This window comes from Capra hircus, chromosome 10 (genome assembly GCF_001704415.2).
Source record: "Capra hircus breed San Clemente chromosome 10, ASM170441v1, whole genome shotgun sequence".
Lineage (NCBI taxonomy): Eukaryota > Metazoa > Chordata > Mammalia > Artiodactyla > Bovidae > Capra > Capra hircus.
Genome location: NC_030817.1, coordinates 83,743,508 through 83,763,685, shown reverse-complemented (window position 1 = coordinate 83,763,685; position 20,178 = coordinate 83,743,508). Strand labels below are relative to the sequence as shown.

Genomic DNA, 20,178 nt, shown 5'->3' with positions numbered 1-20,178 from the left:
AAGCAGGTGACAGAGAATGACATGGCTGGATGGCATCACTGACTCAAGGGACATGAATTTGAGCAAACTCCAGGAGAGAGTGAAGGACCGGGAAGCCTAGTGTGCTATACAGCCCTTGGGGTCACAAAGAGTCAGACGTGACTTAGTAACTGAACAACAAAAAGACTCAGAGACTAGAGCCTGGGGGTGGGGTCCTGAGTGTTCAGGGTGGCTGGAGCATGGATGTTGTAGGAGTGAGCTGGAGTCACACCCGTCAGTCCTGTGGGCCATATCAAAGTGTTTGACTTGACTCTAGACCAATGAGAAGCCATAGGGAATTTTCAGCAAAGGAAGGGCATGATCAGATTTGATTTAGAAAGCTTGCTCTGGCTGGAGAAAGGCGAAATGTGTGGAGGACAAAGTTGGATGCTGCTGTAAGCTGATGATGAGAGAGGACAGTGGCCTGGCCTGAAGAGTGGCCGCAGGAGCGGGAGGAGGTGGGTGGGTTCCGAGTCCACCGAGCAGCAGGCTTTGGGATTAGTACAGCTCCAAGCACATAGTGGATGACCCACAAACATCCAAAGGAAAAGTGAGTAAGTGGGGTACAATAATCAGGCCCTTGGGGGATCATGATGGGTTCAGAAGGGCCCCCAGAAATTCCTGTAGCATCCAGCCCAGGAGCAGCTTCAGGAACCAGATTAGAAACAAAACTGGAAACATCTTCCCCTCTGCCTAGTCCTCCCCTGTTGGCAGCCATGACCTGTGCCAATGGAGAGAGAAGGAGCAGAGACAGAGAGAGAGAGAAAGGGAAGGGATGTCAGGGCAGCCAGAGAAGAACAGCAGTACACGCCTGGCTCGACGGGCTGCCATCTGCGGAGACACTGCAGAAATTAGGTCCAGAGTCTGGAAGGGCAGGAGCTGAGAAGAATCAGATCAAAGGCTCGGGGGCCGGCCGCAGGCACCCAGGGCCGGCTGATGACACGTGCGGTCACTCAGGTAAAGCGCCTGGTATGCAAGATGCTCTGCAGGTGTTTGGGTTTCCAAGGCGGAGCACCCACAGGCCCGCTCCCCATGATGCAGAGCAACAGCTCGGAGCTTAAAACGGGTATGTGGCAACCGCCAGAACGAGAAACTTATTTAAGTATCAATTTTTAATTAGACAACTAATTCTCATAACAGTTGGAAAAATAGTACAAATAAGGCTAAAGTCCCCATGCACCAACCTCCATTCCAGCCCCTCCCTCCCCCCTCCCCAAAGGCAACCACCCCTCAGCTTCCTAAGATCACCTCCAAGCCTCTTTCTATTTATTTACATGTGCATATAATGTGCCCCAAATAAGCAAGTGATATTGTTTTGGAGGGTATTTTGTTGCTTGGTTACTGTTCAGGCTGTGAGGCGCTGTGCCCTCCATCTATAGTTGGCTTTTCTGGTTCATAACCTGTCTGGAGACCTGCCCAGGTTTGTCCCCAGGGATCTGCCTCACCCTTCCTAACGGGAGCAACGTATGTATATTATACAGTGGATTTGGCCACTGGACACTTTAGACAAAGGTATAAAATCCAAAACACCACATCCTTTAAGAATAGTGTGGGCTAAAAACCAGAAGTAGCCGGGAGGGGGGGTGTCATTTTTCCAAAAAATTATTTTGTTTGGCTGTACCGGGTCTTGCTTGTGGCATGTGGGATCCAGTGCCCTGATCAAGAATTGAAACCAGGCCCCCTTCATCAGGACCACCAAATCTTAGCCACTGGACCCCCAGGGAAGTCCCAAGAAGTATCTGTTTTTTAGAACCTACCATATAGCATAGGGAACTATAATCAATATCTTGTAATAACCTATAATGGAAAAGTATATATAAATACAATAAACATTTTTATTTAATTTTTTAAAATAGATTAATTCTAGAGAGAAAAAACACACACACACACACACACACACACAGAAGTACCTTCGAAAGGCTCAAAATAAGGCCCAGACTGGTAGATTCAGGAGCAGTCTTGAAGCTTGGAGGGAGATGGGCTCCACCTTCCACAGTGAAAACCATATTTGGGGAACAGTTCAAATGGATGATTGAAAAGAGCTGCCATGGGTGAAAAACTGAGTGGAGAAATCGCTTTCAGCCTTGCACATGCTTGGTTTAGCCAATACCACACCCAGCTGAGGTCTTAAAAGAAGATTCTCTTAGTCCTTCCTTGGGGCAGAGTTGCAGCCCTACACTGGGGCCCAACCTGACTTCTGAGCTCAAGCAGAGAGACCTCCATCTAATACGCTGGCAGAAGGGAAGATGGAGGTGAGTAGGAGTCAATGGTTTGTGCATGTCCTCATCAGGGCACACTGACCTGACTCCTCACCCACAAGCACACATACCACTAAACTCTTGGAGACAGACGGGTCTTGGATCATTGTGGCTTCTATACTGGGTCCCTTCAGATCAACACCTGAGCTTGGAGGACAGTCCAGGCTAGATTCCACAGAAACATCAGGTCAGAGGGTAAAAGTCAATGTAAGGCCAAGGACTCTGGGGTGGGGCGGCAGGGCCTCTTGAGTGACCCTATCCACAGGTCAGCACGCTCTGACCCAGGATGCCTGAAGCTCCACACTACAGTTCCAGAGCTTGCTCAAGGCCCTCTCCTTCATCCTCTAACTCCACTAGCCTGAACTTCAACCACCTGGGCTGAACATCCACTACTCCCACGTGGATGAGCTGGTGGGTTGAAGACCCACAGGGAGAGACCCACAAGGAGATGTCTGTTCTGGGCTGCCACCCTGTCTTCAGGTCACTGGCTTTGATCCTTACAGTGGGTTTCAGGCAAGTGACCTGCACTCTCTGGAGTGCACTGCCCCCATGACATAAATGGGAGCCCAACAGTGCATTGCCTACCTTCCAGGGCTCCTGTTGGCTCAACATATGCTCTGGTGTGCTGCCAGAGCTTGTTATTCCATGAAATAGAATAACAAGCTGCTGCTAAATCACTTTAGTCGTGTCTGACTCTGTGCAACCCCATAGACGGCAGCCCACCAGGCTCCCCCGTCCATGGGATCCTCCAGGCAAAAACACTGGAGTGGGTTGCCATTTCCTTCTCCAATGCATGAAAGTGAAAAGTAAAAGTGAAGTCGCTCAGTCGTGTCGACTCTTCGCGACCCCCTGGAGTGCAGCCTACCAGGCTCCTCCGCCCATGGAACTTTCCAGGCAAGAGTACTGGAGTGGGGTGCCATCGCCTTCTCTGAGAATAACAAGAGCCTCCACCTAATAGATTGTTATGGAGACTGACGTAGATGCTGCAGGAAGCACCCAATACAAGGAAGGTGCTACTAACCATAACCAAAATAATAATGATGTGTAATGAAGATTATGAGCATGAGAGCTGGGCTGTGTCCCTAGCATCTCACTGAGAATTTAGCCTCCAAGCAGACAGAAGATGCTCAGCTGATCCTGAAGAAGATTCCAGGTTCTTGACTCAGTTCTTCTGATAAGAGGGTAGCCCCACCCTATCAAGACTCCACCCCACCCCCAACCTTATCTCAGTTCTCCCAAAATCTCCTGACCTGTGTCACCTGGGTGCTGTCACAACTAAGTTCAGCTGTAACTAACTCTTGGGTACCAAAATAACTGCAGATGGTGACTGCAGCCACAAAATTTAAAGACGCTTGCTCCTTGGAAGAAAAGCTATGGCAAACCTAAACAGTGTATTAAAAAGCAGAGACATCACTTTGCCAACAAAGGTCCATACAACAAAGGCCAAAGCTATGGTTTTCCCAGTAGTCATGTAGGGATGTGAGGGTTCAGTTCAGTTCAGTCGTTCAGTCATGTCCGACTCTTAGCGACCCCATGAATCGCAGCATGCCAGGCCTCCCTGTCCATCACCAACTCCTGGAGTTCACTCAGACTCACGTCCATCGAGTCCGTGATGCTATCCAGCCATCTCATCCTGGGTCATCCCCTTCTCCTCCTGCCCCCAATCTCTCCCAGCATCAGAGTCTTTTCCAATGAGTCAACTCTTCGCATGAGGTGTCCAAAGTACTAGAGCTTCAGCTTTAGCATCAATCCTTCCAAAGAAATCTCAGGGCTGATCCCCTTCAGAATGGACTGGTTGGATCTCCCTGCAATCCAAGGGACTTTCAAGAGTCTTCTCCAACACCACAGTTCAAAAGCATCAATTCTTTGGCGCTCAGCCTCCTTCACAGTCCAACTCTCACATCCATACATGACCACAGGAAAAACCATAGCCTTGACTAGATGGACCTTAGTTGGCAAAGTAATGTCTCTGCTTTTGAATATGCTATTTAGGTTGGTCATAACTTTTCTTCCAAGGAGTAAGCATCTTTCAATTTCATGGCTGCAGTCACCATCTGCAGTGATTTTGGAGCCCAAAAAAATAAAGTCTGACACTGTTTCTACTGTTTCCCCATCTATTTCCCATGAAGTGATGGGACCAGATGCCATGATCTTCATTTTCTGAATGTTGAGCTTAAAGCCAACTTTTTCACTCTCCTCTTTCACTTTCATCAAGAGGCTTTTTAGCTCCTCTTCACTTTCTGCCATAAGGGTGGTGTCATCTGCATATCTGAGGTTATTGATATTTCTCCTGGCAATCTTGATTCCAGCTTGTGCTTCTTCCAGTCCAGCGTTTCTCATGATGTACTCTGCATAGAAGTTAAATAAGCAGGGTGACAATATACAGCCTTGAAGTACTCCTTTTCCTATTTGGAACCAGTCTGTTGTTCCAGGTCCAGTTCTAACTGTTGCTTCCTGACCTGCATAAAGGTTTCTTAAGAGGCAGGTCAGGTGGTCTGGTATTCCCATCTCTTTCAGAATTTTCCACAGTTTATTGTGATCCACACAGTCAAAGGATTTGGCATAGTCAATAAAGCAGAAATAGGTGTTTTTCTGGAACTCTCTTGCTTTTTCCATGATCCAGTGGATGTTGGCAACTTGATCTCTGGTTCCTCTGCCTTTTCTAAAACCAGTTTGAACATCAGGAAGTTCATGATTCACATATTGCTAAAGCCTGGCTTGGAGAATTTTGAGCATTGCTTTACTAGCATGTGAGATGAGTGCAATTGTGCAGTAGTTTGAGCATTCTTTGGTATTGCCTTTCTTTGGGATTGGAATGAAAACTGACCTTTTCCAGTCCTGTGGTCACTGCTGAGTTTCCCAAATTTGCTGCCATGTTGAGTGCAGCACTTTCACAGCATCATCTTTGAGGATTTGAAACAGCTCAACTGGAATTCCATCACTTCCACTAGCATTGTTCGTAGTGATGCTTTCCAAGGCCCACTTGACTTCACATTCCAAGATGTCTGGCTCTAGATTAGTGATCACATCATCATGATTATCTGGGTCGTGAAGATCTTTTTTGTACAGTTCTTCCATGTATTCTTGCCACCTCTTCTTAATATCTTCTGCTTCTGTTAGGTCCATACCATTTCTGTCCTTTATCAAGCCCATCTTTGCATGAAATGTTCCCTTGGTATCTCTAGTTTTCTTGAAGAGATCTCTAGTCTTTCCCATTCTGTTGTTTTCCTCTATTTCTTTGCATTGATCGCTGAAAAAGGCTTTCTTATCTCTTCTTGCTATTCTTTGGAACTCTGCATATAAGATATGCTTATATCTTTCCTTTTCTCCTTTGCTTTTCACCTCTCTTCTTTTCAAAGTATTTGTAAGGCCTCCCCAGACAGCCATTTTGCTTTTTTGCATTTCTTTTCCATGCGGGTGGTCTTGATCCCTGTCTCCTATACAATGTCATGAACCTCATTCCATAGTTCATCAGGCACTCTATCTATCAGATCTAGACCCTTAAATCTATTTCTTACTTCCACTGTATAATCATAAGGGATTTGATTTAGGTCATACCTGAATAGTCTAGCGGTTTTCCCTACTTTCTTCAATTTCAGTCTGAATTTGGCAATAAGGAGTTCATGATCTGAGCCACAGTCAGCTCCCGGTCTTGTTTTTGTTGACTGTATAGAGCTTCTCCATCTTTGGCTGCAAAGAATATAATCAATCTGATTTCGGTGTTGACCATCTGGTGATGTCCATGTGTAGAGTCTTCTCTTGTGTTGTTGGAAGAGGGTGTTTGCTATGACCAGTGCATTTTCTTGGCAGAACTCTTTGCCCTGCTTCATTCCGCATTCCAAGGCCAAATTTGCCTGTTACTCCAGGTGTTTCTTGACTTCCTACTTTTGCATTCTAGTCCCCTATAATGAAAAGGACATCTTTTTTGGGTGTTAGGTCTAAAAGATCTTGTAGGTCTTCATTAAACCGTTCAACTTCAGTTTCTTCATCGTTACTGGTTGGGGCATAGACTTGGATAACTGTGATATTGAATGGTTTGCCTTGGAGATGCACAGAGATCATTCTGTCGTTTTTGAGATTGCATCCAAGTACTGCATTTCAGACTCTTTTGTTGACCATGATGGCTACTCCATTTCTTAGGGATTCCCACTAAGCGCGGCCGAGAGGAGCTACCTCACGTCCGAGGTCAGGGGCAGCGGCCTAGAGTGCCAGGCTGTGACGGCGCAGGAACAGCCGAGAGGAGCTACCCTGCGTCCAATGTCAGTGGCGGTGGCCAGGAGGAGCTACCCCGTGTCCGAGGCAAGTGGCGGCTGGGAGGAGACACCCTGCGTCCAAGATCAGGGGTGGCAAGGAGAAGCCACCTCGTGCCCAAGGCCAGGGGCGGTGACCTTGAGGAGCCACCCGGAGCCCAAGGCCAGGGGCAGCAGCTGGGAGGAGCCACCCACGCTGGAGGCCAGGGCCGGTGGCCAGAAGGAACATCCCGAGGAGTGGTGGCTGTGCAGGCACAGGAGGGCCTAGAGGAGCTATCCCACATTGAAGGTCAGGAACGGCGGCGGTAAGGAGATACCCCTCGTCCAAGGTAAGGAACAGTGGCTGTGCTTTGCTGGAGCAGCCGTGAAGAGATACCCCATGCCAAGGTAAGAGAAACCCAAGTAAGATGGTAAGTGCTGCAACAGGGCATCAGAGGGCAGACACACTGAAACCATACTCACAGGAAATTAGTCAATATAATCACACTAGGACCACAGGCTTGTCTAACTCAATGAAACCAAGCCATGCCTGCGGGGCAACCCAAGACGGGCGGGTCATGGTGGAGAGGCCTGACAGAATGTGGTCCACTGGAGAAGGGAATGGCAAGCCACTTCAGTATTCTTGCCTTGAGAACCCCATGAACAGTTGGAAAAGGCAAAATGATAGGATACCAAAAGAGGAACTCCCCAGGTCATTAGGTGCCCAATATGCTACTGGAGATCAGTGGAGAAATAACTCCAGAAAGAATGAAGGGATGGAGCCAAAGCAAAAACAATACCCAGTTGTGGATGTGACTGGTGATAGAAGCAAGATCCGATGCTGTAAAGAGCAATATTGCATAGGAACCTGGAATGTCAGGTCCATGAATCAAGGCAAATTGGAAGTGGTCAAACAAGAGATGGCAAGGGTGAACGTCGACATTCTAGGACTCAGCAAACTAAAATGGACTGGAATGGGTGAATTTAACTCAGATGACCATTACATCTACTACTGCGGGCAGGAATCCCTCAGATGTGAGGGTTGGACCGTAAAGAAGGCTGAGTACCAAAGAACTGACGCTTTCATATTGCAGTGCTGGAGAAGACAGTAAGATCAAACCAGTCAATCCAAAAGGAAATCAATCCTGAATACTCATTGGAAGGACTGATGCTGAAGCTGAAGTTCCAATAGTTTACCATCTGGTGCAAAGAGCCAACTCACTGGAAAAGACCCTGATGCTGGGAAAGACTGAAGCAAAAGTGAGGTAGAAATTACTAGGCAGTCAGTGTAGAACTCTGAGACCTCAGTCTTGTTTTCAATAAACATCCCACTCCTTTGTCTTGAATTCCTGGAATGTGTCTTTAGTCTGATAAATTATCAGCACTCAGATCCAGGGAAGGGCAGTAATTAAATTCTGTTCCATATGCTTGAGGGAAAAACAACTGGTGATCATTAATCTTAAACCCATACATCTGGTCCATGGTTAAATGGCCAGAGGGTATGAAAAAGGGCGGTGACTTAATCCAAGGATCAAGAGAAGCCACAAAGATGTTAAGCATCTTGACCTTTAAATTGATTGGTTAGAAATAATATGATTTAAGGAAGGATATAAAAACTGCTGTAAGTCCCACCTTGGGGGGTACTTTTATCCCCCTTTCAGTGTCTATGCTGAGAGCTTTGTACTTTCCTCCTCTTTAATAGACGCTATTTGCTTGCTACCATGAGTGTTTGTGTGTTCATGGATTCCATTCTTCAGCTCTGCGGACAAGAATTCGGATTCCCATCTCAAAAGGAGAAGCCGGCAGCAGAGGATGTGATGGTTAGATAGCACCACTGATTCAATGGACATGAGTTTGAGCAAACTCTGGGAGAGAGTGAGGACAGGGACGCCTGGTGTGCTACAGTCCATGGGGTCGCAAAGAGTTGGACACAACTTAACATCTGAACAACAACTCACTCGGTTACCCCCAACCTGGACCGCAGGCAGGGTGGGCAAGAAACCGAAAGACAGAGTGTGACAAGCAGGCCCCTCCCACAGTTCACACCTCAGGTTAGTGCCCCACACTTCCTACAACAGCGGCTGACGTCCTGGGGTGGCAAAGGGTCTTGCAGCAGGAGGTCCTAAGGAAACCTCAGGATGGTGGGCCAAGTAGGAGAGTGGAGTCTTCGCACTCTCTCCTTTGGTCGTTTTCATTTCTGTTGGCCCCCAGGCAGCACTCACTGTGCCATACTCCCTCATCCTCCTCCCCTGGGGCCTGACACCACACCCGATGTCTGAATTTTATCTTTTCCTCCCCTATAGAGCCTGACATCAGAGGCTCTCTACCCCCCTTACGCTAGACTGGAAATAACTTCCAGAAGAACTCCTAAGCTACCCACCCCAATCTGCTGAAACAGGTGGGCTAAGCTCAGCCTTGTGGCAAGGGGCTGTTACTTCCAAAATCTCAGAAGCTCCAAGCTCAAAGGCCAAGTCCCAGCCTCATCCCCTCACTTAACAGTTGAGTAAGCTGAGTCCCTAGACAGGTGCGAAGCGCCCAAACCACTGCTAGCAAGGGACTACCAGCCTTTGCCAGGCAAAATAAACTCCGCCTGGATACCTCCATTATGCTTCTCAGCAAAACGTGGTTATAAACCTGTTCGCAGATCTAAAGTGGGATCTCTCGTGGCTGTGGCCTTGGTGGGAATCATCTGGGCAGATTCCACATTAAACGTGGCCTTGGAGGTGGCAGAGCCCTGCGGACCCCCACCCCCCATCACAGACCCAGGAAAAGCGGGACAGGACACCCCTAGAAGTCCCAGGGTCTCCACGCGGCCATGCCACCCGTTCCTGCTGGGAAGCCCAGGTCTCCGCTTCCAGCCGTGAATGCACGCGCTCGGCTGTCCTCGCTGGCCGCTGGCCGCTCTGGAAATTCGGGGAATTTCCTGTGAAGTCTAGAAGCCCTTTCATTCCGGCACCCTGTCCTCTAATTCCTGCCGGAGCGCTGAGGCTGGGCAAGCGGGTCGAGAGCCCCACCCCCAGGCCCGCGGCCCGCGCTGTGCCTTTGCCTGGGTGCGCAGCGCCACCTGCGGACCGATCGCCGAGCCCTCTCCAGCCGAGGGTCCGGTCCATCAGCCGACACCACAGTAAAGGCCGAATTGGGTGGGTGAGCACTGAGAAGGCAGTCGGTCCAGCAAGCACAGGATTCCAGGGGTTCTGAGCTCGAGGTCAGCTGGACGACTTGAACCCAGGTCACCTGTGAGGGTCACTCAGTGCACAGATGAAGGACCGCCAGCCTCCCGGGCTGCTGTGAGGACCGCAGCTACTGGGACGACGTCCTTGGCAGTGTCTCGCCTCCTCTCCGGCAGTCTTCAGTATCCCTACACTCCTCCTTGATGCCCAGTGGCTCACCCCTTCCCCTCCTGAGCGGCCTCTGCCTCCTTGCAACTTCCCTCGACCCTTACCAGTGCAGCCAAGGCTAGTTGCTGCTAAACCTCAAAGCCCCTCAGCAACCCCGCTCCCCAGAACAGAGTCTCCTTTCTCTCTGAGGCGACAGTCAAGCCAACTGGACAGACAGACAGACAGAAAGGTACAGTCCATGAGCTGAGTGAGCACTGATGTAGGAGGCAGGAAACGCGTTCAGCAAACTTGTGACCCTTGGGGAATTTCCTCAACTTTGAGAAAGGAGAGGTTCTGTTCATATCCGAAATCCCTTGATTAAAGTTCTCTTTTCAGAATCCATACACAATGGCAAGAGATCATCCGGCCTCACCCTCCCCGAATTACAGCCCCTCTCCCCTCCCCCGCTCCTGGTTGAATTAACGTGGAGCATCACCACAGACTCATCACCTGCACAACAGACCTGGGGAGGGGGAAGCATGTACTCTGCCCCCACATCTGAGAATTTGGAGGGACCCCTTCCCTCCATCCCTTCCCCTGTGCAGCCTTCATTTCCCCCTGCACCCTCCCTACTTCTCTGCCTCCTATTTGAACAACCTGTGCCCCCACGATCGGGCTGCCAGAATGGCCATCCAAAACACAGTTCTGACCAGGTCACTCCCTGAGCAGCACCCTCCAGTCGCTTCCCAGAGCCTTGAGGATGCAGGTCAAGATCCACAGCCTAGCAGAGACAGCTCCTGACTATCTGCTCCTGCTGCTGCTTTCAATTTCCCTTCTGACTCTTCCCACTTTAGGCTTGAGGGTCCCTATACACAAGCCTGTCTGTGATCCACTGTCGTAACACAGAACCGTACTCACCCTAGTACTTCACTTACAGGGGCCACTTTGCCAAGGAGGGTCCTTCCCTCTGCACAGCCACAGGCACACGGCCACATGGCCAGCTTCTGCTCTGGGGCTCTTCCGCCTCCGCAAGCTTGGTTAGGGAAGCTTTCTCGCCTCTGTGCTCAGAGCCCACTGTGTTCACTTCTATCACTTCTCTTAACCCCATTGCATTAAAATGCAATTCAATGTTCTTGTTGTTCTAATTAGGCACTTATTTTCCCCCCTAAATTGTGAACTCCTCAAACTCTGTCCTATTCATCTCCAAATAACTCAGACGGCTCCTGGGATCTCCCAGCCCATTTAGCTCTAGTTTAGATGAGTTTCATGGCAGACACGGCTAATTGGCTACCCAATAGCCATTTTCCAGTTCCTCCTTAATGATGGAACCCGGATTTTGCTCAGGGAGGCAATATGCCTAGCTGAAATAATCTCCTTCCTAGACTCTCTTGCAGCTAAGTGTGACCACGTGACCCACCCCTGGCAGAAGTCACTGGATGGGGCTTCTGGGAAAGCTGTTCAAAAGAGGACAGATTCATGCATCTGGCCTTTTTCCTTTCTTTCCTGGAACGTGGACAAGAGGTCTGTAGAAGAACAGCAGCCTTGTAATCATGAGGACAGAAGCCACACACACAGCGCAATAAGACAGAAGGAACCTGAGTCCCCCATGGTAACTTGAAACACTGTACCAATTCTTTGTTTAAACCACTCCTTGGAGGGTTTTTTCTTAGTTGCAGCTGAATTCAGTCATAACTGATACAAACCATCTCCTCACCCAAGAGAATGAGCTCACATTCTCATCATAACCACTGATATTCAGCTCCTACTCATTTTTCCTTTTCCTCCTGGAGCCTGAAGTGACAAGCCACCAGCCTTCCATTTTCACAATTTCACAGTGGGAAGTAGGTTAAGTGAAAATATTTTCGGTAAAGACATAGACATGCTTCATTGCAGCATCTCACATTTATTCAGACTAAAGAGTAGTAAGCTTCATTCTGAGAAGTCCTTCATTCACTCCACACCCCTAGGGAATATATTCTGACCAGGTCCATTCATGTAGTCCCCAGGTTCACACCCTCTTGCCTCCTCTCCCCTGTGTCCCTCTCCTCCAATCTTCCCTCCCTAGCCCTCAAATGAGCAAAACCCAATTTCTCTCATGTTCTCACTCACAGCAACTTAAACATCACCTCTGTGGCTTAGACTCCTATGAGCACCCTCACCTTCTGTCCCAGTGGCTTACCAAGCTATTATTCCAAAGCTATTGTATTCCTCTCTACAATAAATTCTGTTACTAGAGGTTAAGAGCACTAATTTTTTACTCTCACTTCATTTATCTTGATACCATGTTTTGCACAATGTAGGGGCTCCATAGCATAGAATTGACTGAAGGGAACCCTGAGATACACACCCTGCAATACTCAACCACTATTTTAAGAGGTGCTATAACCTATAAATCAAAGGGACAATTCTTCTGTGAGAAATGTCAGGCTATGTAAAGGAAGAGACAAGATCAGACAAGAAAAAGGGTGATGACAGACGGGTCCATCAGCTCTTCTGTCCCTGTTCGAGTCACATTCAGTCTCGGGGCTCAAGTTTCCCAAGTAGGCCAAAGTTAGGAGGAATCTTAAATCTCATCTTTAAAAAGCTAAGAATGCTATGAGACCCCTTTTCATACTGGAGAAGGGAGTGGCCACCCACTCCAGTATTCTTGCCTGGAGAATCCCAGGGACAGAGGAGCCTGGTGGGCTACAGTCCATGGGGTCACAGAGAGTCAGATATGACTGAGTGACTAACACTTTACATATTGGGGTTACTTTTCCATTCCTTCAACTGTGCCCATTTTTTCTTGATCAATCTTGACAAATGTTTATTTTATTAATCTTTTCAAACACTAACGTATAGGATTTTTAAAATTACCTCTAGCTTATACTTCTTTTCTCTTTCTTTGCTTATCTTTATTATCACTTTCCCTCACTTTCTGAGTTTATTCTAACTTCTTAAATTTGATGTTTGGCCCAATAATTTTTAGGCTTTCTTCATTTCTCGTAGAATTACTTCTAAGGCTATAAACTTTCCTATACATAATGCTTTGGCTGCATCATCATGTTTTGGATTTTTTTTTTTTTTACTTTATTTTACTTTACAATACTGTATTGGTTTTGCCATACATCAACATGAATCCGCCACGGGTGTACACGTGTTCCCAATCCTGAACCCCCCTCCCCCCTCCCTCCCCATACCATCTGTCTGGGTCATCCCAGTGTGCCAGCCCCAAGCATCCTGTATCCTGGATCGAACCTAGACTGGTGATTCGTTTCTTATATGATATTATACATGTTTCAACGCCATTCTCCCAAATCATCCCACCCTGTCTCATCCCACCCATCCCTCTCCCACAGAGTCCAAAAGACTGTTCTATACATCTGTGTCTCTTTTGCTGTCTCTCCTACAGGGTTATCGTTACTATCTTTCTAAATTCCATATATATGTGTTAGTATACTGTATTGGTGTTTTTCTTTCTGGCTTACTTCACTCTGTATAATCAGCTCCAGTTTCATCCACCTCATTAGAACTGATTCAAATGTTTTGATGTGTAATATTTTCATTAGGGTTACGTTCTAAACATTTTCTAATTTATATTATGATTTCTTTAACCCATGAGTTATTGAGAAGTGTTTCCTTGTTCATTGTAGTTTCCTGTCATTATGGTTATTGACATCTTAATTGCTTTGTGATTAGATTATGTGGTCTGTATGACAGTAATCTTTTTGAAATTTATGAGGCTTACTCCATGGCCTTTCTTATAGTTGCTGCTAAGTCACTTCAGTCGTGTCCGACTCTGTGCAACCCCATAGATGGCAGCCCACCAGGCTCCCCCATCCCTGGGATTCTCCAGGCAAGAACACTGGAGTGGGTTGCCATTTCCTTCTCCAATGCATGAAAGGGAAACATGAATGTGAAGTCACTCAGTCGTGCCCGACTCTTAGCAACCCCATGGACTGCAGCCCACCAGCCTCCTCCATCCATGGGATTTTCCAGGCAAGAGTACTTTTAATCTCCATAAATATTCTGTAGGTACTAATATTTGAAAAGAATGTGTGTTGTTTTTTGTGTGCAAGAGTCAGTCCATTTCTATTAGGTCAAACTTTGTTTTGTTCAAATATTCTATATCTTTAATTTTTTATCTCCTAGAAAAATCATTTAATAGGAAAAGGATGTTAAAAATCTACTTTGGTCATAAGTTTGTGAATTTATCTTTACAGTCCTGTCCATTTTTGCCTTACGTATTTTAAATCTTTTTTTTTTTTTGCATGTCACTTAGAAGTGTTACATCTTTCTGGTCAAGAATGTCCTATGGTTATGAGATACTCTGCTTTGTGAGTTACACTGTTTCCCTTAAATACTGTTTTGCCTGACAGTAGTATCACCACACCATTTCTTTGGCTTAGTACTTACCTTGCATATATCTTCCACACTTTTACATTCAGTTTTTGCATATCCTTATGTTTTACTTATGTTTCTTGTAGACAGCATATAAGCTGGATTTTGCATATTTAAGAAATAAATGTTTATCTTTCACCAAGATTTTTAGCTACTTTATATTTATTGTGGTTACTAACCTATTTTAATTTCTTTTCTCTATCTCACTTTTTACTCTACAAATGTACCACTCTGGTGTGGGACATTGATTGTATGGGAGGTTGTGTGTGTGTTGGGGTTGATAGAGGGTATCTGGGAACTATGTGTACTTTCTGCTCAATTTTACTGGGACTCCAAAACTTCTCTAAAAATTAGTCTATTTTTTAAAAGAAAGGGAAGAAAAAGAAAATGACAGACCCAGATCAGGTAGCAATCATCTCAAGGTTCACTGTGAGAGCCAGAGAGCCTCTGTGGACACCTTCATCTCTTTTACTCACAAGGACTCCTGGACTCTAACTCAGGTCCCAGGTCTAATAGTACAGGTGGCAATGCTACCAGGAGGACACTTCTCTGAGATCAAACCCAAAACCTTCCTAGCGAGAATGGGCCCTGAGATGTAGAGCAGATGACATTGGGTGAGCCAGCCCAAGAATGTTGGACCCCAGATGACCTGAATCCTCAGGATAAAAAAGAAGCTCCTTTCTCTTTGCTAGAGAAGAGTGGCCTCCCCAGGCCTGGAGACCACAGAGAAACTTTACCTGAGATAGGCACCTCCTAAAATGATTCTTGGCTTTCTCAAGATCTTCATGCACCATTCCTTGTTGTCTTAAGCCAATAACCAGGGTCAGGGTTCCGCACAGCCCAAGAGGAGAAGCACAGTGCCTGCTCTGGGAGAAAACTGCTTACACCTCAGAGGAGTGGCTGTCCCTGGCTGCCGAACACCTGTAAGAGCCATGGGACCACGTGTGGGTGTGAATCCTGAGAGTCTGGGCTTGCTGTAGTTGGCTAAAGATAAGGCTGAATATCTTTTCTATTTATTAACACAGGAACATGTCTGTGTCTTGGCAAGGACTGAGGCCTTATTCAAGACTGGGCTCAGTGATGGCCTGTGGCCCAGGAGATAAAGATGATAGAATGTTGGCATGATATTGAGGAAGGGGTACAATTCTCAGAAAGGTGGGACTGTTAGAATGGGTCTATTATGTGAAAGCACAGAGCTCACTTTGTTTTCTCAAAGCTACCAGAGCCTAACCTCATTCTAAGGCAATCAAGATGGCACTGGAAAGGGGTTCACCAGCATCTTTTAGCTTAGTGGTGATTGTGGCAATTCTCAGTAGGACAGGGTTGAAAATAGCAGATACTGCCATGGACTTGGAATCCCTAGAATCCTAGTGGAGATGGCAGGATTCCAGGCAAGATGATGCTAAGGCAAGCATTCAACCAGCAGGAGCAAGGTAGACATAATTGCTGTAATAGGCAGCAAGGCTAGAGTAGCAATCAAGCCACCTTGCCCTGTGAAAATCTAATTGGTGATTGCTAATTGGTTGTGCTGTTCTGAGGCATGGTAGATAGACAATGGACTAGAGCATTATTTGACACATATAGCCAGAAAGAAAGGAAGGAAGAGGAAGGAAAAAAAGGAAGGAAGAAAGCCCCCAAAAACCTGAGAGCTAGCAAGCAGAAGCTGTCACACTGGGATGCAGTGTTTCTGCATCCGGTTTCCATGGTTCTCAGGAACTGTGAGTTTGAAAAGGAGAGCCTTGATTGGAGAGCAGAGCATATTGCCTTGAGAAAGGACCCAGCACTATGATCCCAAGTATAAATGGTAAACCATTTCCTGATTCTTTCCCCCAAAGTCCTGCAGCCAGTTCCTACAGGGAGAGGAGAACACTCAGACTTTTCAAGGAATCTTGGACACTGGATCTGTCTGGCACTGATGCCCGGGGAGCTGAAATGGCACTGTGGGCATCCAGGTAGAGTGGAGACTTACGGGGGTCAGGAAGCACAGGATGGTGAGAGGGGTGGACCCTCTCAGATCACGCCCTTGGTCTCTGCACAGCGGTGCTCATGACGGCACTGGCCACAAAATGAGAGATCTGAATGACACCCTCACAAGTCCACATATCATCTTGACCAGTGATAAGTGCCCATTTGTTTTACAGCTGAATAATAAGAAAGCTGGGCCCTAAGCCAATCATGGAAAAGCAGAAATATTTAGGGACTCCCTTGGTGGCCCAATGGCTAAGATTCTGTACTCTCAATGCAGGGGGTCTGTGTCCGATTCCTGGTCAAGGAACTAGATCCCACATGCTGAGACTTAAGAGTTCACATGCCACAGCTGAGACCCAGTGCAACCAAATAAATAAACAAATATTCTTAAATTTTATTCTTAAAAATAATGAACTTATTAAAAATTAACAATCTTCTCACTAACTAGTCTTGAATACCACTCAGTACCCCCATGTTCCCCATGAGAAGGGACTATGCCTTTTCATCAACCTTTCCCAGTTTCTCCCGGTGTCTCTGCTCTCCAATTTAAGAGCTTATTTTCCCATAGCATGGATGTGGAATGGAGCACACTTGACTGGGCATGAGGGGCCAGGGCCCTAATCCTGGTTCTTCCCCAGCCAGCTGAGTGACCTGGGAAAAGTCCCTCACCCTATTCAATTCCCAGTGTGAAATAAGTGGGCGCATTAGATGCCTACCAAGTCCTTTTGTTCATCTTCAGGACCCATAGACTTTACCAAGACCAAATTCCGATGCATACATCTTTGGGACCTCAGCAATTCAAGGAAACTGAACTTAGTTACAATGGTCTCCTCACAAAGACCTCCAGAGTGATTATCTAACATAGTGACCAACTTGCTTCTGCTGGGAGGTACCCTTCCAAGTTCCCAGGTAACTCAACCCAGAGCTAAGAAGCCTATGTGAGTTTCGCCTTGAGACAATCCAGGAAGAAATCTGTTCCCTACGCCCACCCCCAGGCACACCGCTCTCCCCCCAGGCACACCGCTCTCCCCCCAGGCACACCGCTCTCCCCCCAGGCACACCGCTCTCCGGCCATCCAGTCTGTGCTTTCTGCCATCTTGGAATTCTGCGCAACCTCAGACTTGCCGTTTGTGTCCTCTTTGGGATCTGCTGCCCAGGCTGGAGGGGAGGAGGGAGGGAAGCAGGAAGCAGGGTGGAGGCCCCACGAGTCTCACTCCCAACCCAGCCATGGGCTCCCTTTAATCAGAGACAGGCCAAAGCCTGGTTAGCCTAGGAATGCCTGTCTTAGGCAGATGTCTGCTACTTCTAGAAACCTTTTACAGCAGCCACTTTCTCCTCGCAGACTTTTGGCAGCGCTCTCGCCATTTCTTCATATTAATAATGAAAAAAGAAAAACCCTCAACAAATGTGCAGTGAAATGAATCTGCAATTAATTTTAAATAAGCTTAAAATTCCATCGAAATGCCCTCCCTTGGTATTTTTATGGGAAATGGTTTTTGCTAGATATGCACACCATAAAGATCCTGAAACATACGATAGACAAAATCCTCTTAGGCATGCTAAAGGATAATTTGGTTTTCCTCAAAGCGACATTTAAAAAAATAATAAATAAGGGATAGAAATAAGCCAGCTTTTAAGGAAATATTAACCACTAACCTATAAACTGTCCCAAAAAGCAATCTTCCTACTCAGGAAATTTAGCATATGGTTCTCTCCCAGCTTAACCCTTTTGCTGTTTCACATCTTCATGCATCTCTGACTTAAGCCAAATCACTTAAAATTCCTCATCTCCAGAGGCCTAGGAAGGCCTTTTCTCGTGCATCTAAAATCAGCAATGACCCTAAGACCAGAGGCTTTGCCAGGCTGGTCTGGCTGCAGGTCAGCCCTGTGCCAGCCAGGAGGGGCAGGCACTCCAAGGCACTGGGAAGCTTTCTCTTCCCTGGCCTCCCGGACATTTTCCAGATTCAGTTCTCAGGCATCCCCACGCCCCCATCTGAGCCCAGGCCAAACCTTGGCTCCAATAATAACAAAGAGGCCCAGAAGATGAAAATCTGAAGTCCTATCCCTTCCAGTTGAAACCAGGTGTGATGTTGGCAGGGAGATGTCCCAAGCTCCAGAGAGCCAGATGAAACGGTGCTAAAGCAATAACCCGAGAACAAGCCCCACGTGGGGCCAGATGCCCAGACCTTTCACTCATTTCACTATAAATGAGTTTCCTGGGGCAAAATAATTCCTTCCTTCAAAGAAAATAACAGGCAAAGGCCAAAGAAAAGAATGAGGAGGCGGGGGGTTGGGGGGGAGTGAAAGGGGAGGAGAGAGAGGCAGGAGGGAGGAGCCTCTGGGTAGATGGTTCAGGGCTTCCCAGAGAGCTCAACCAGGCCTCTGTGCACTCTCCTGCTTGGAAACTCCTACCATGCTGTTTACAATGGGGAACAGCCCTAAAAGGATTGCCCAGGCTTTGGGCAAATGCTGTGTCCCTCAGCAGGGAGACACGGCTTTGGGATGGTTTCCTGGCCTCCCAGAGAGCTGGATCTCCTGGTGCCCTGGGGCGGCAGGATCCCAAGGGAGGCATCCGAATACCAGAGTAAGGCCTGGGGGGTGGATGCAGACAACAGGGTGAATTAGAAGGCTGCTCCCATCTCCTTGTGCCTTAGTGGCCACTCAGATGCAGGGACTTAAGGCAGCATTCAGCCCAGACTGCCAGGAAACCTTTGATCTTCCTTTATAGTCTCAGGGTCACATATATTTGGAGCTTTTGGACTCAACCACAAAATGAAAGCCAGGCACCCTGCCAAGCTGCTTCTATCTGACCATTTAGAGAGGACAGCTCTGCAGGCTGAGCCAGAGCTGTAGTTACCAGTCCGGGAAGGGAGGTTTTGTGCAGTGACCAGATATCGAGACATAGAGAATGATAAAGGATCTTTCTTCATTGCCTTGGTAACAGCTCATTGAGGAAGAGAAGTGTGTCTGGCTGGTGGCTGCCATGCTTCCTAAGGCCTCGGCAGTCTCGTGGATCTTGAGCCACTATGTGGAACTCAGCACACTCAGTTCGTGTCCGACTCTGTGACTCCATGGGCTGTAGCCCACGAGGCTTCTATGTCCATGGGGTTTTCTGGGCAAGAGTACTGGAGCAGGTTACCATTTCCTTCTCCAGAGGATCTTCCAAACCCAGGGATCAAATGCATCCCCTGCATTGGCAGGTGGATACTTAACCAATGAGCTCCCTGGGAAGCCCATTCAGTGCCAGATCAACTACCATATCCCTCTGATCAGTTTTCCCTTTAATTGCAACTTGGAGAAGGCTGAATCCTCACTCCATCACATCCACCCTGCCAAGATGAAGGGAGGGTTCGAGGGAGTCATCTGTCAATGGACATTTATGGAACACCCACTGTGTACCCAGCACTGTTGCAAGCACCGGGGATGCTACAAGCTGAAAATGAAAAGATTCTTTCCTCCAGGAAGTTGCTGCTTGGGGTCCCAGATACGAATCTGCAGAAATCATCCAATCTAACAACCCCAATTGCCAAGGGGCTCCAAAGCCCAGAGAGTGGCAGATCCTGCTCAGAGCTGCCCCTAGCATGAACTGGGCCTCCTGCCTTCCAGACCACTGTTCTTTCTGCCACCCCACACTCTCACTCATCAGTCTCACAGTCTTTATGGATCACCTACTGTGAACCCAACCTGGAAGACCTAGAAGATCCAAACATAAGGCAGGAAGTGGGTTTCAGAATTTGACTCTCAGCTCTGTCATTGAACATGTGACCCTGAGTGAATCATTGAACATCCTGAACCTCCTCCATCCAGTGGGATCTGACAGCTGCTGGCTCGTACTAGTGAGATTGTCATGAGTCTTTGGGAGAATGTTTGTCTAGCCTCTGTGGCTCAATAGCAGCTGTGTAAATGCCAGATGCTTTGTAAGGTAAATGTAAATTACTAGGTCATGGCAACTGGCCTGTCCTCAGGGAGTAGAGAGTCTAGATGAAAAGATAGGTAGGACAGGGGCAA

At 47.4% G+C, this 20,178-nt stretch overlaps 1 long non-coding RNA gene across 1 annotated transcript in view; it reads right to left on the bottom strand.

The window, feature by feature from the left end:
* LOC102175023 overlaps positions 1-15,167 on the bottom strand; it is a 32,322-nt gene extending 17,155 nt beyond the window's left edge. The window contains exon 1 of the long non-coding RNA XR_001918592.1: positions 14,940-15,167. This is a non-coding gene — a long non-coding RNA (uncharacterized LOC102175023). The remainder of the gene's footprint in view (positions 1-14,939) is intronic.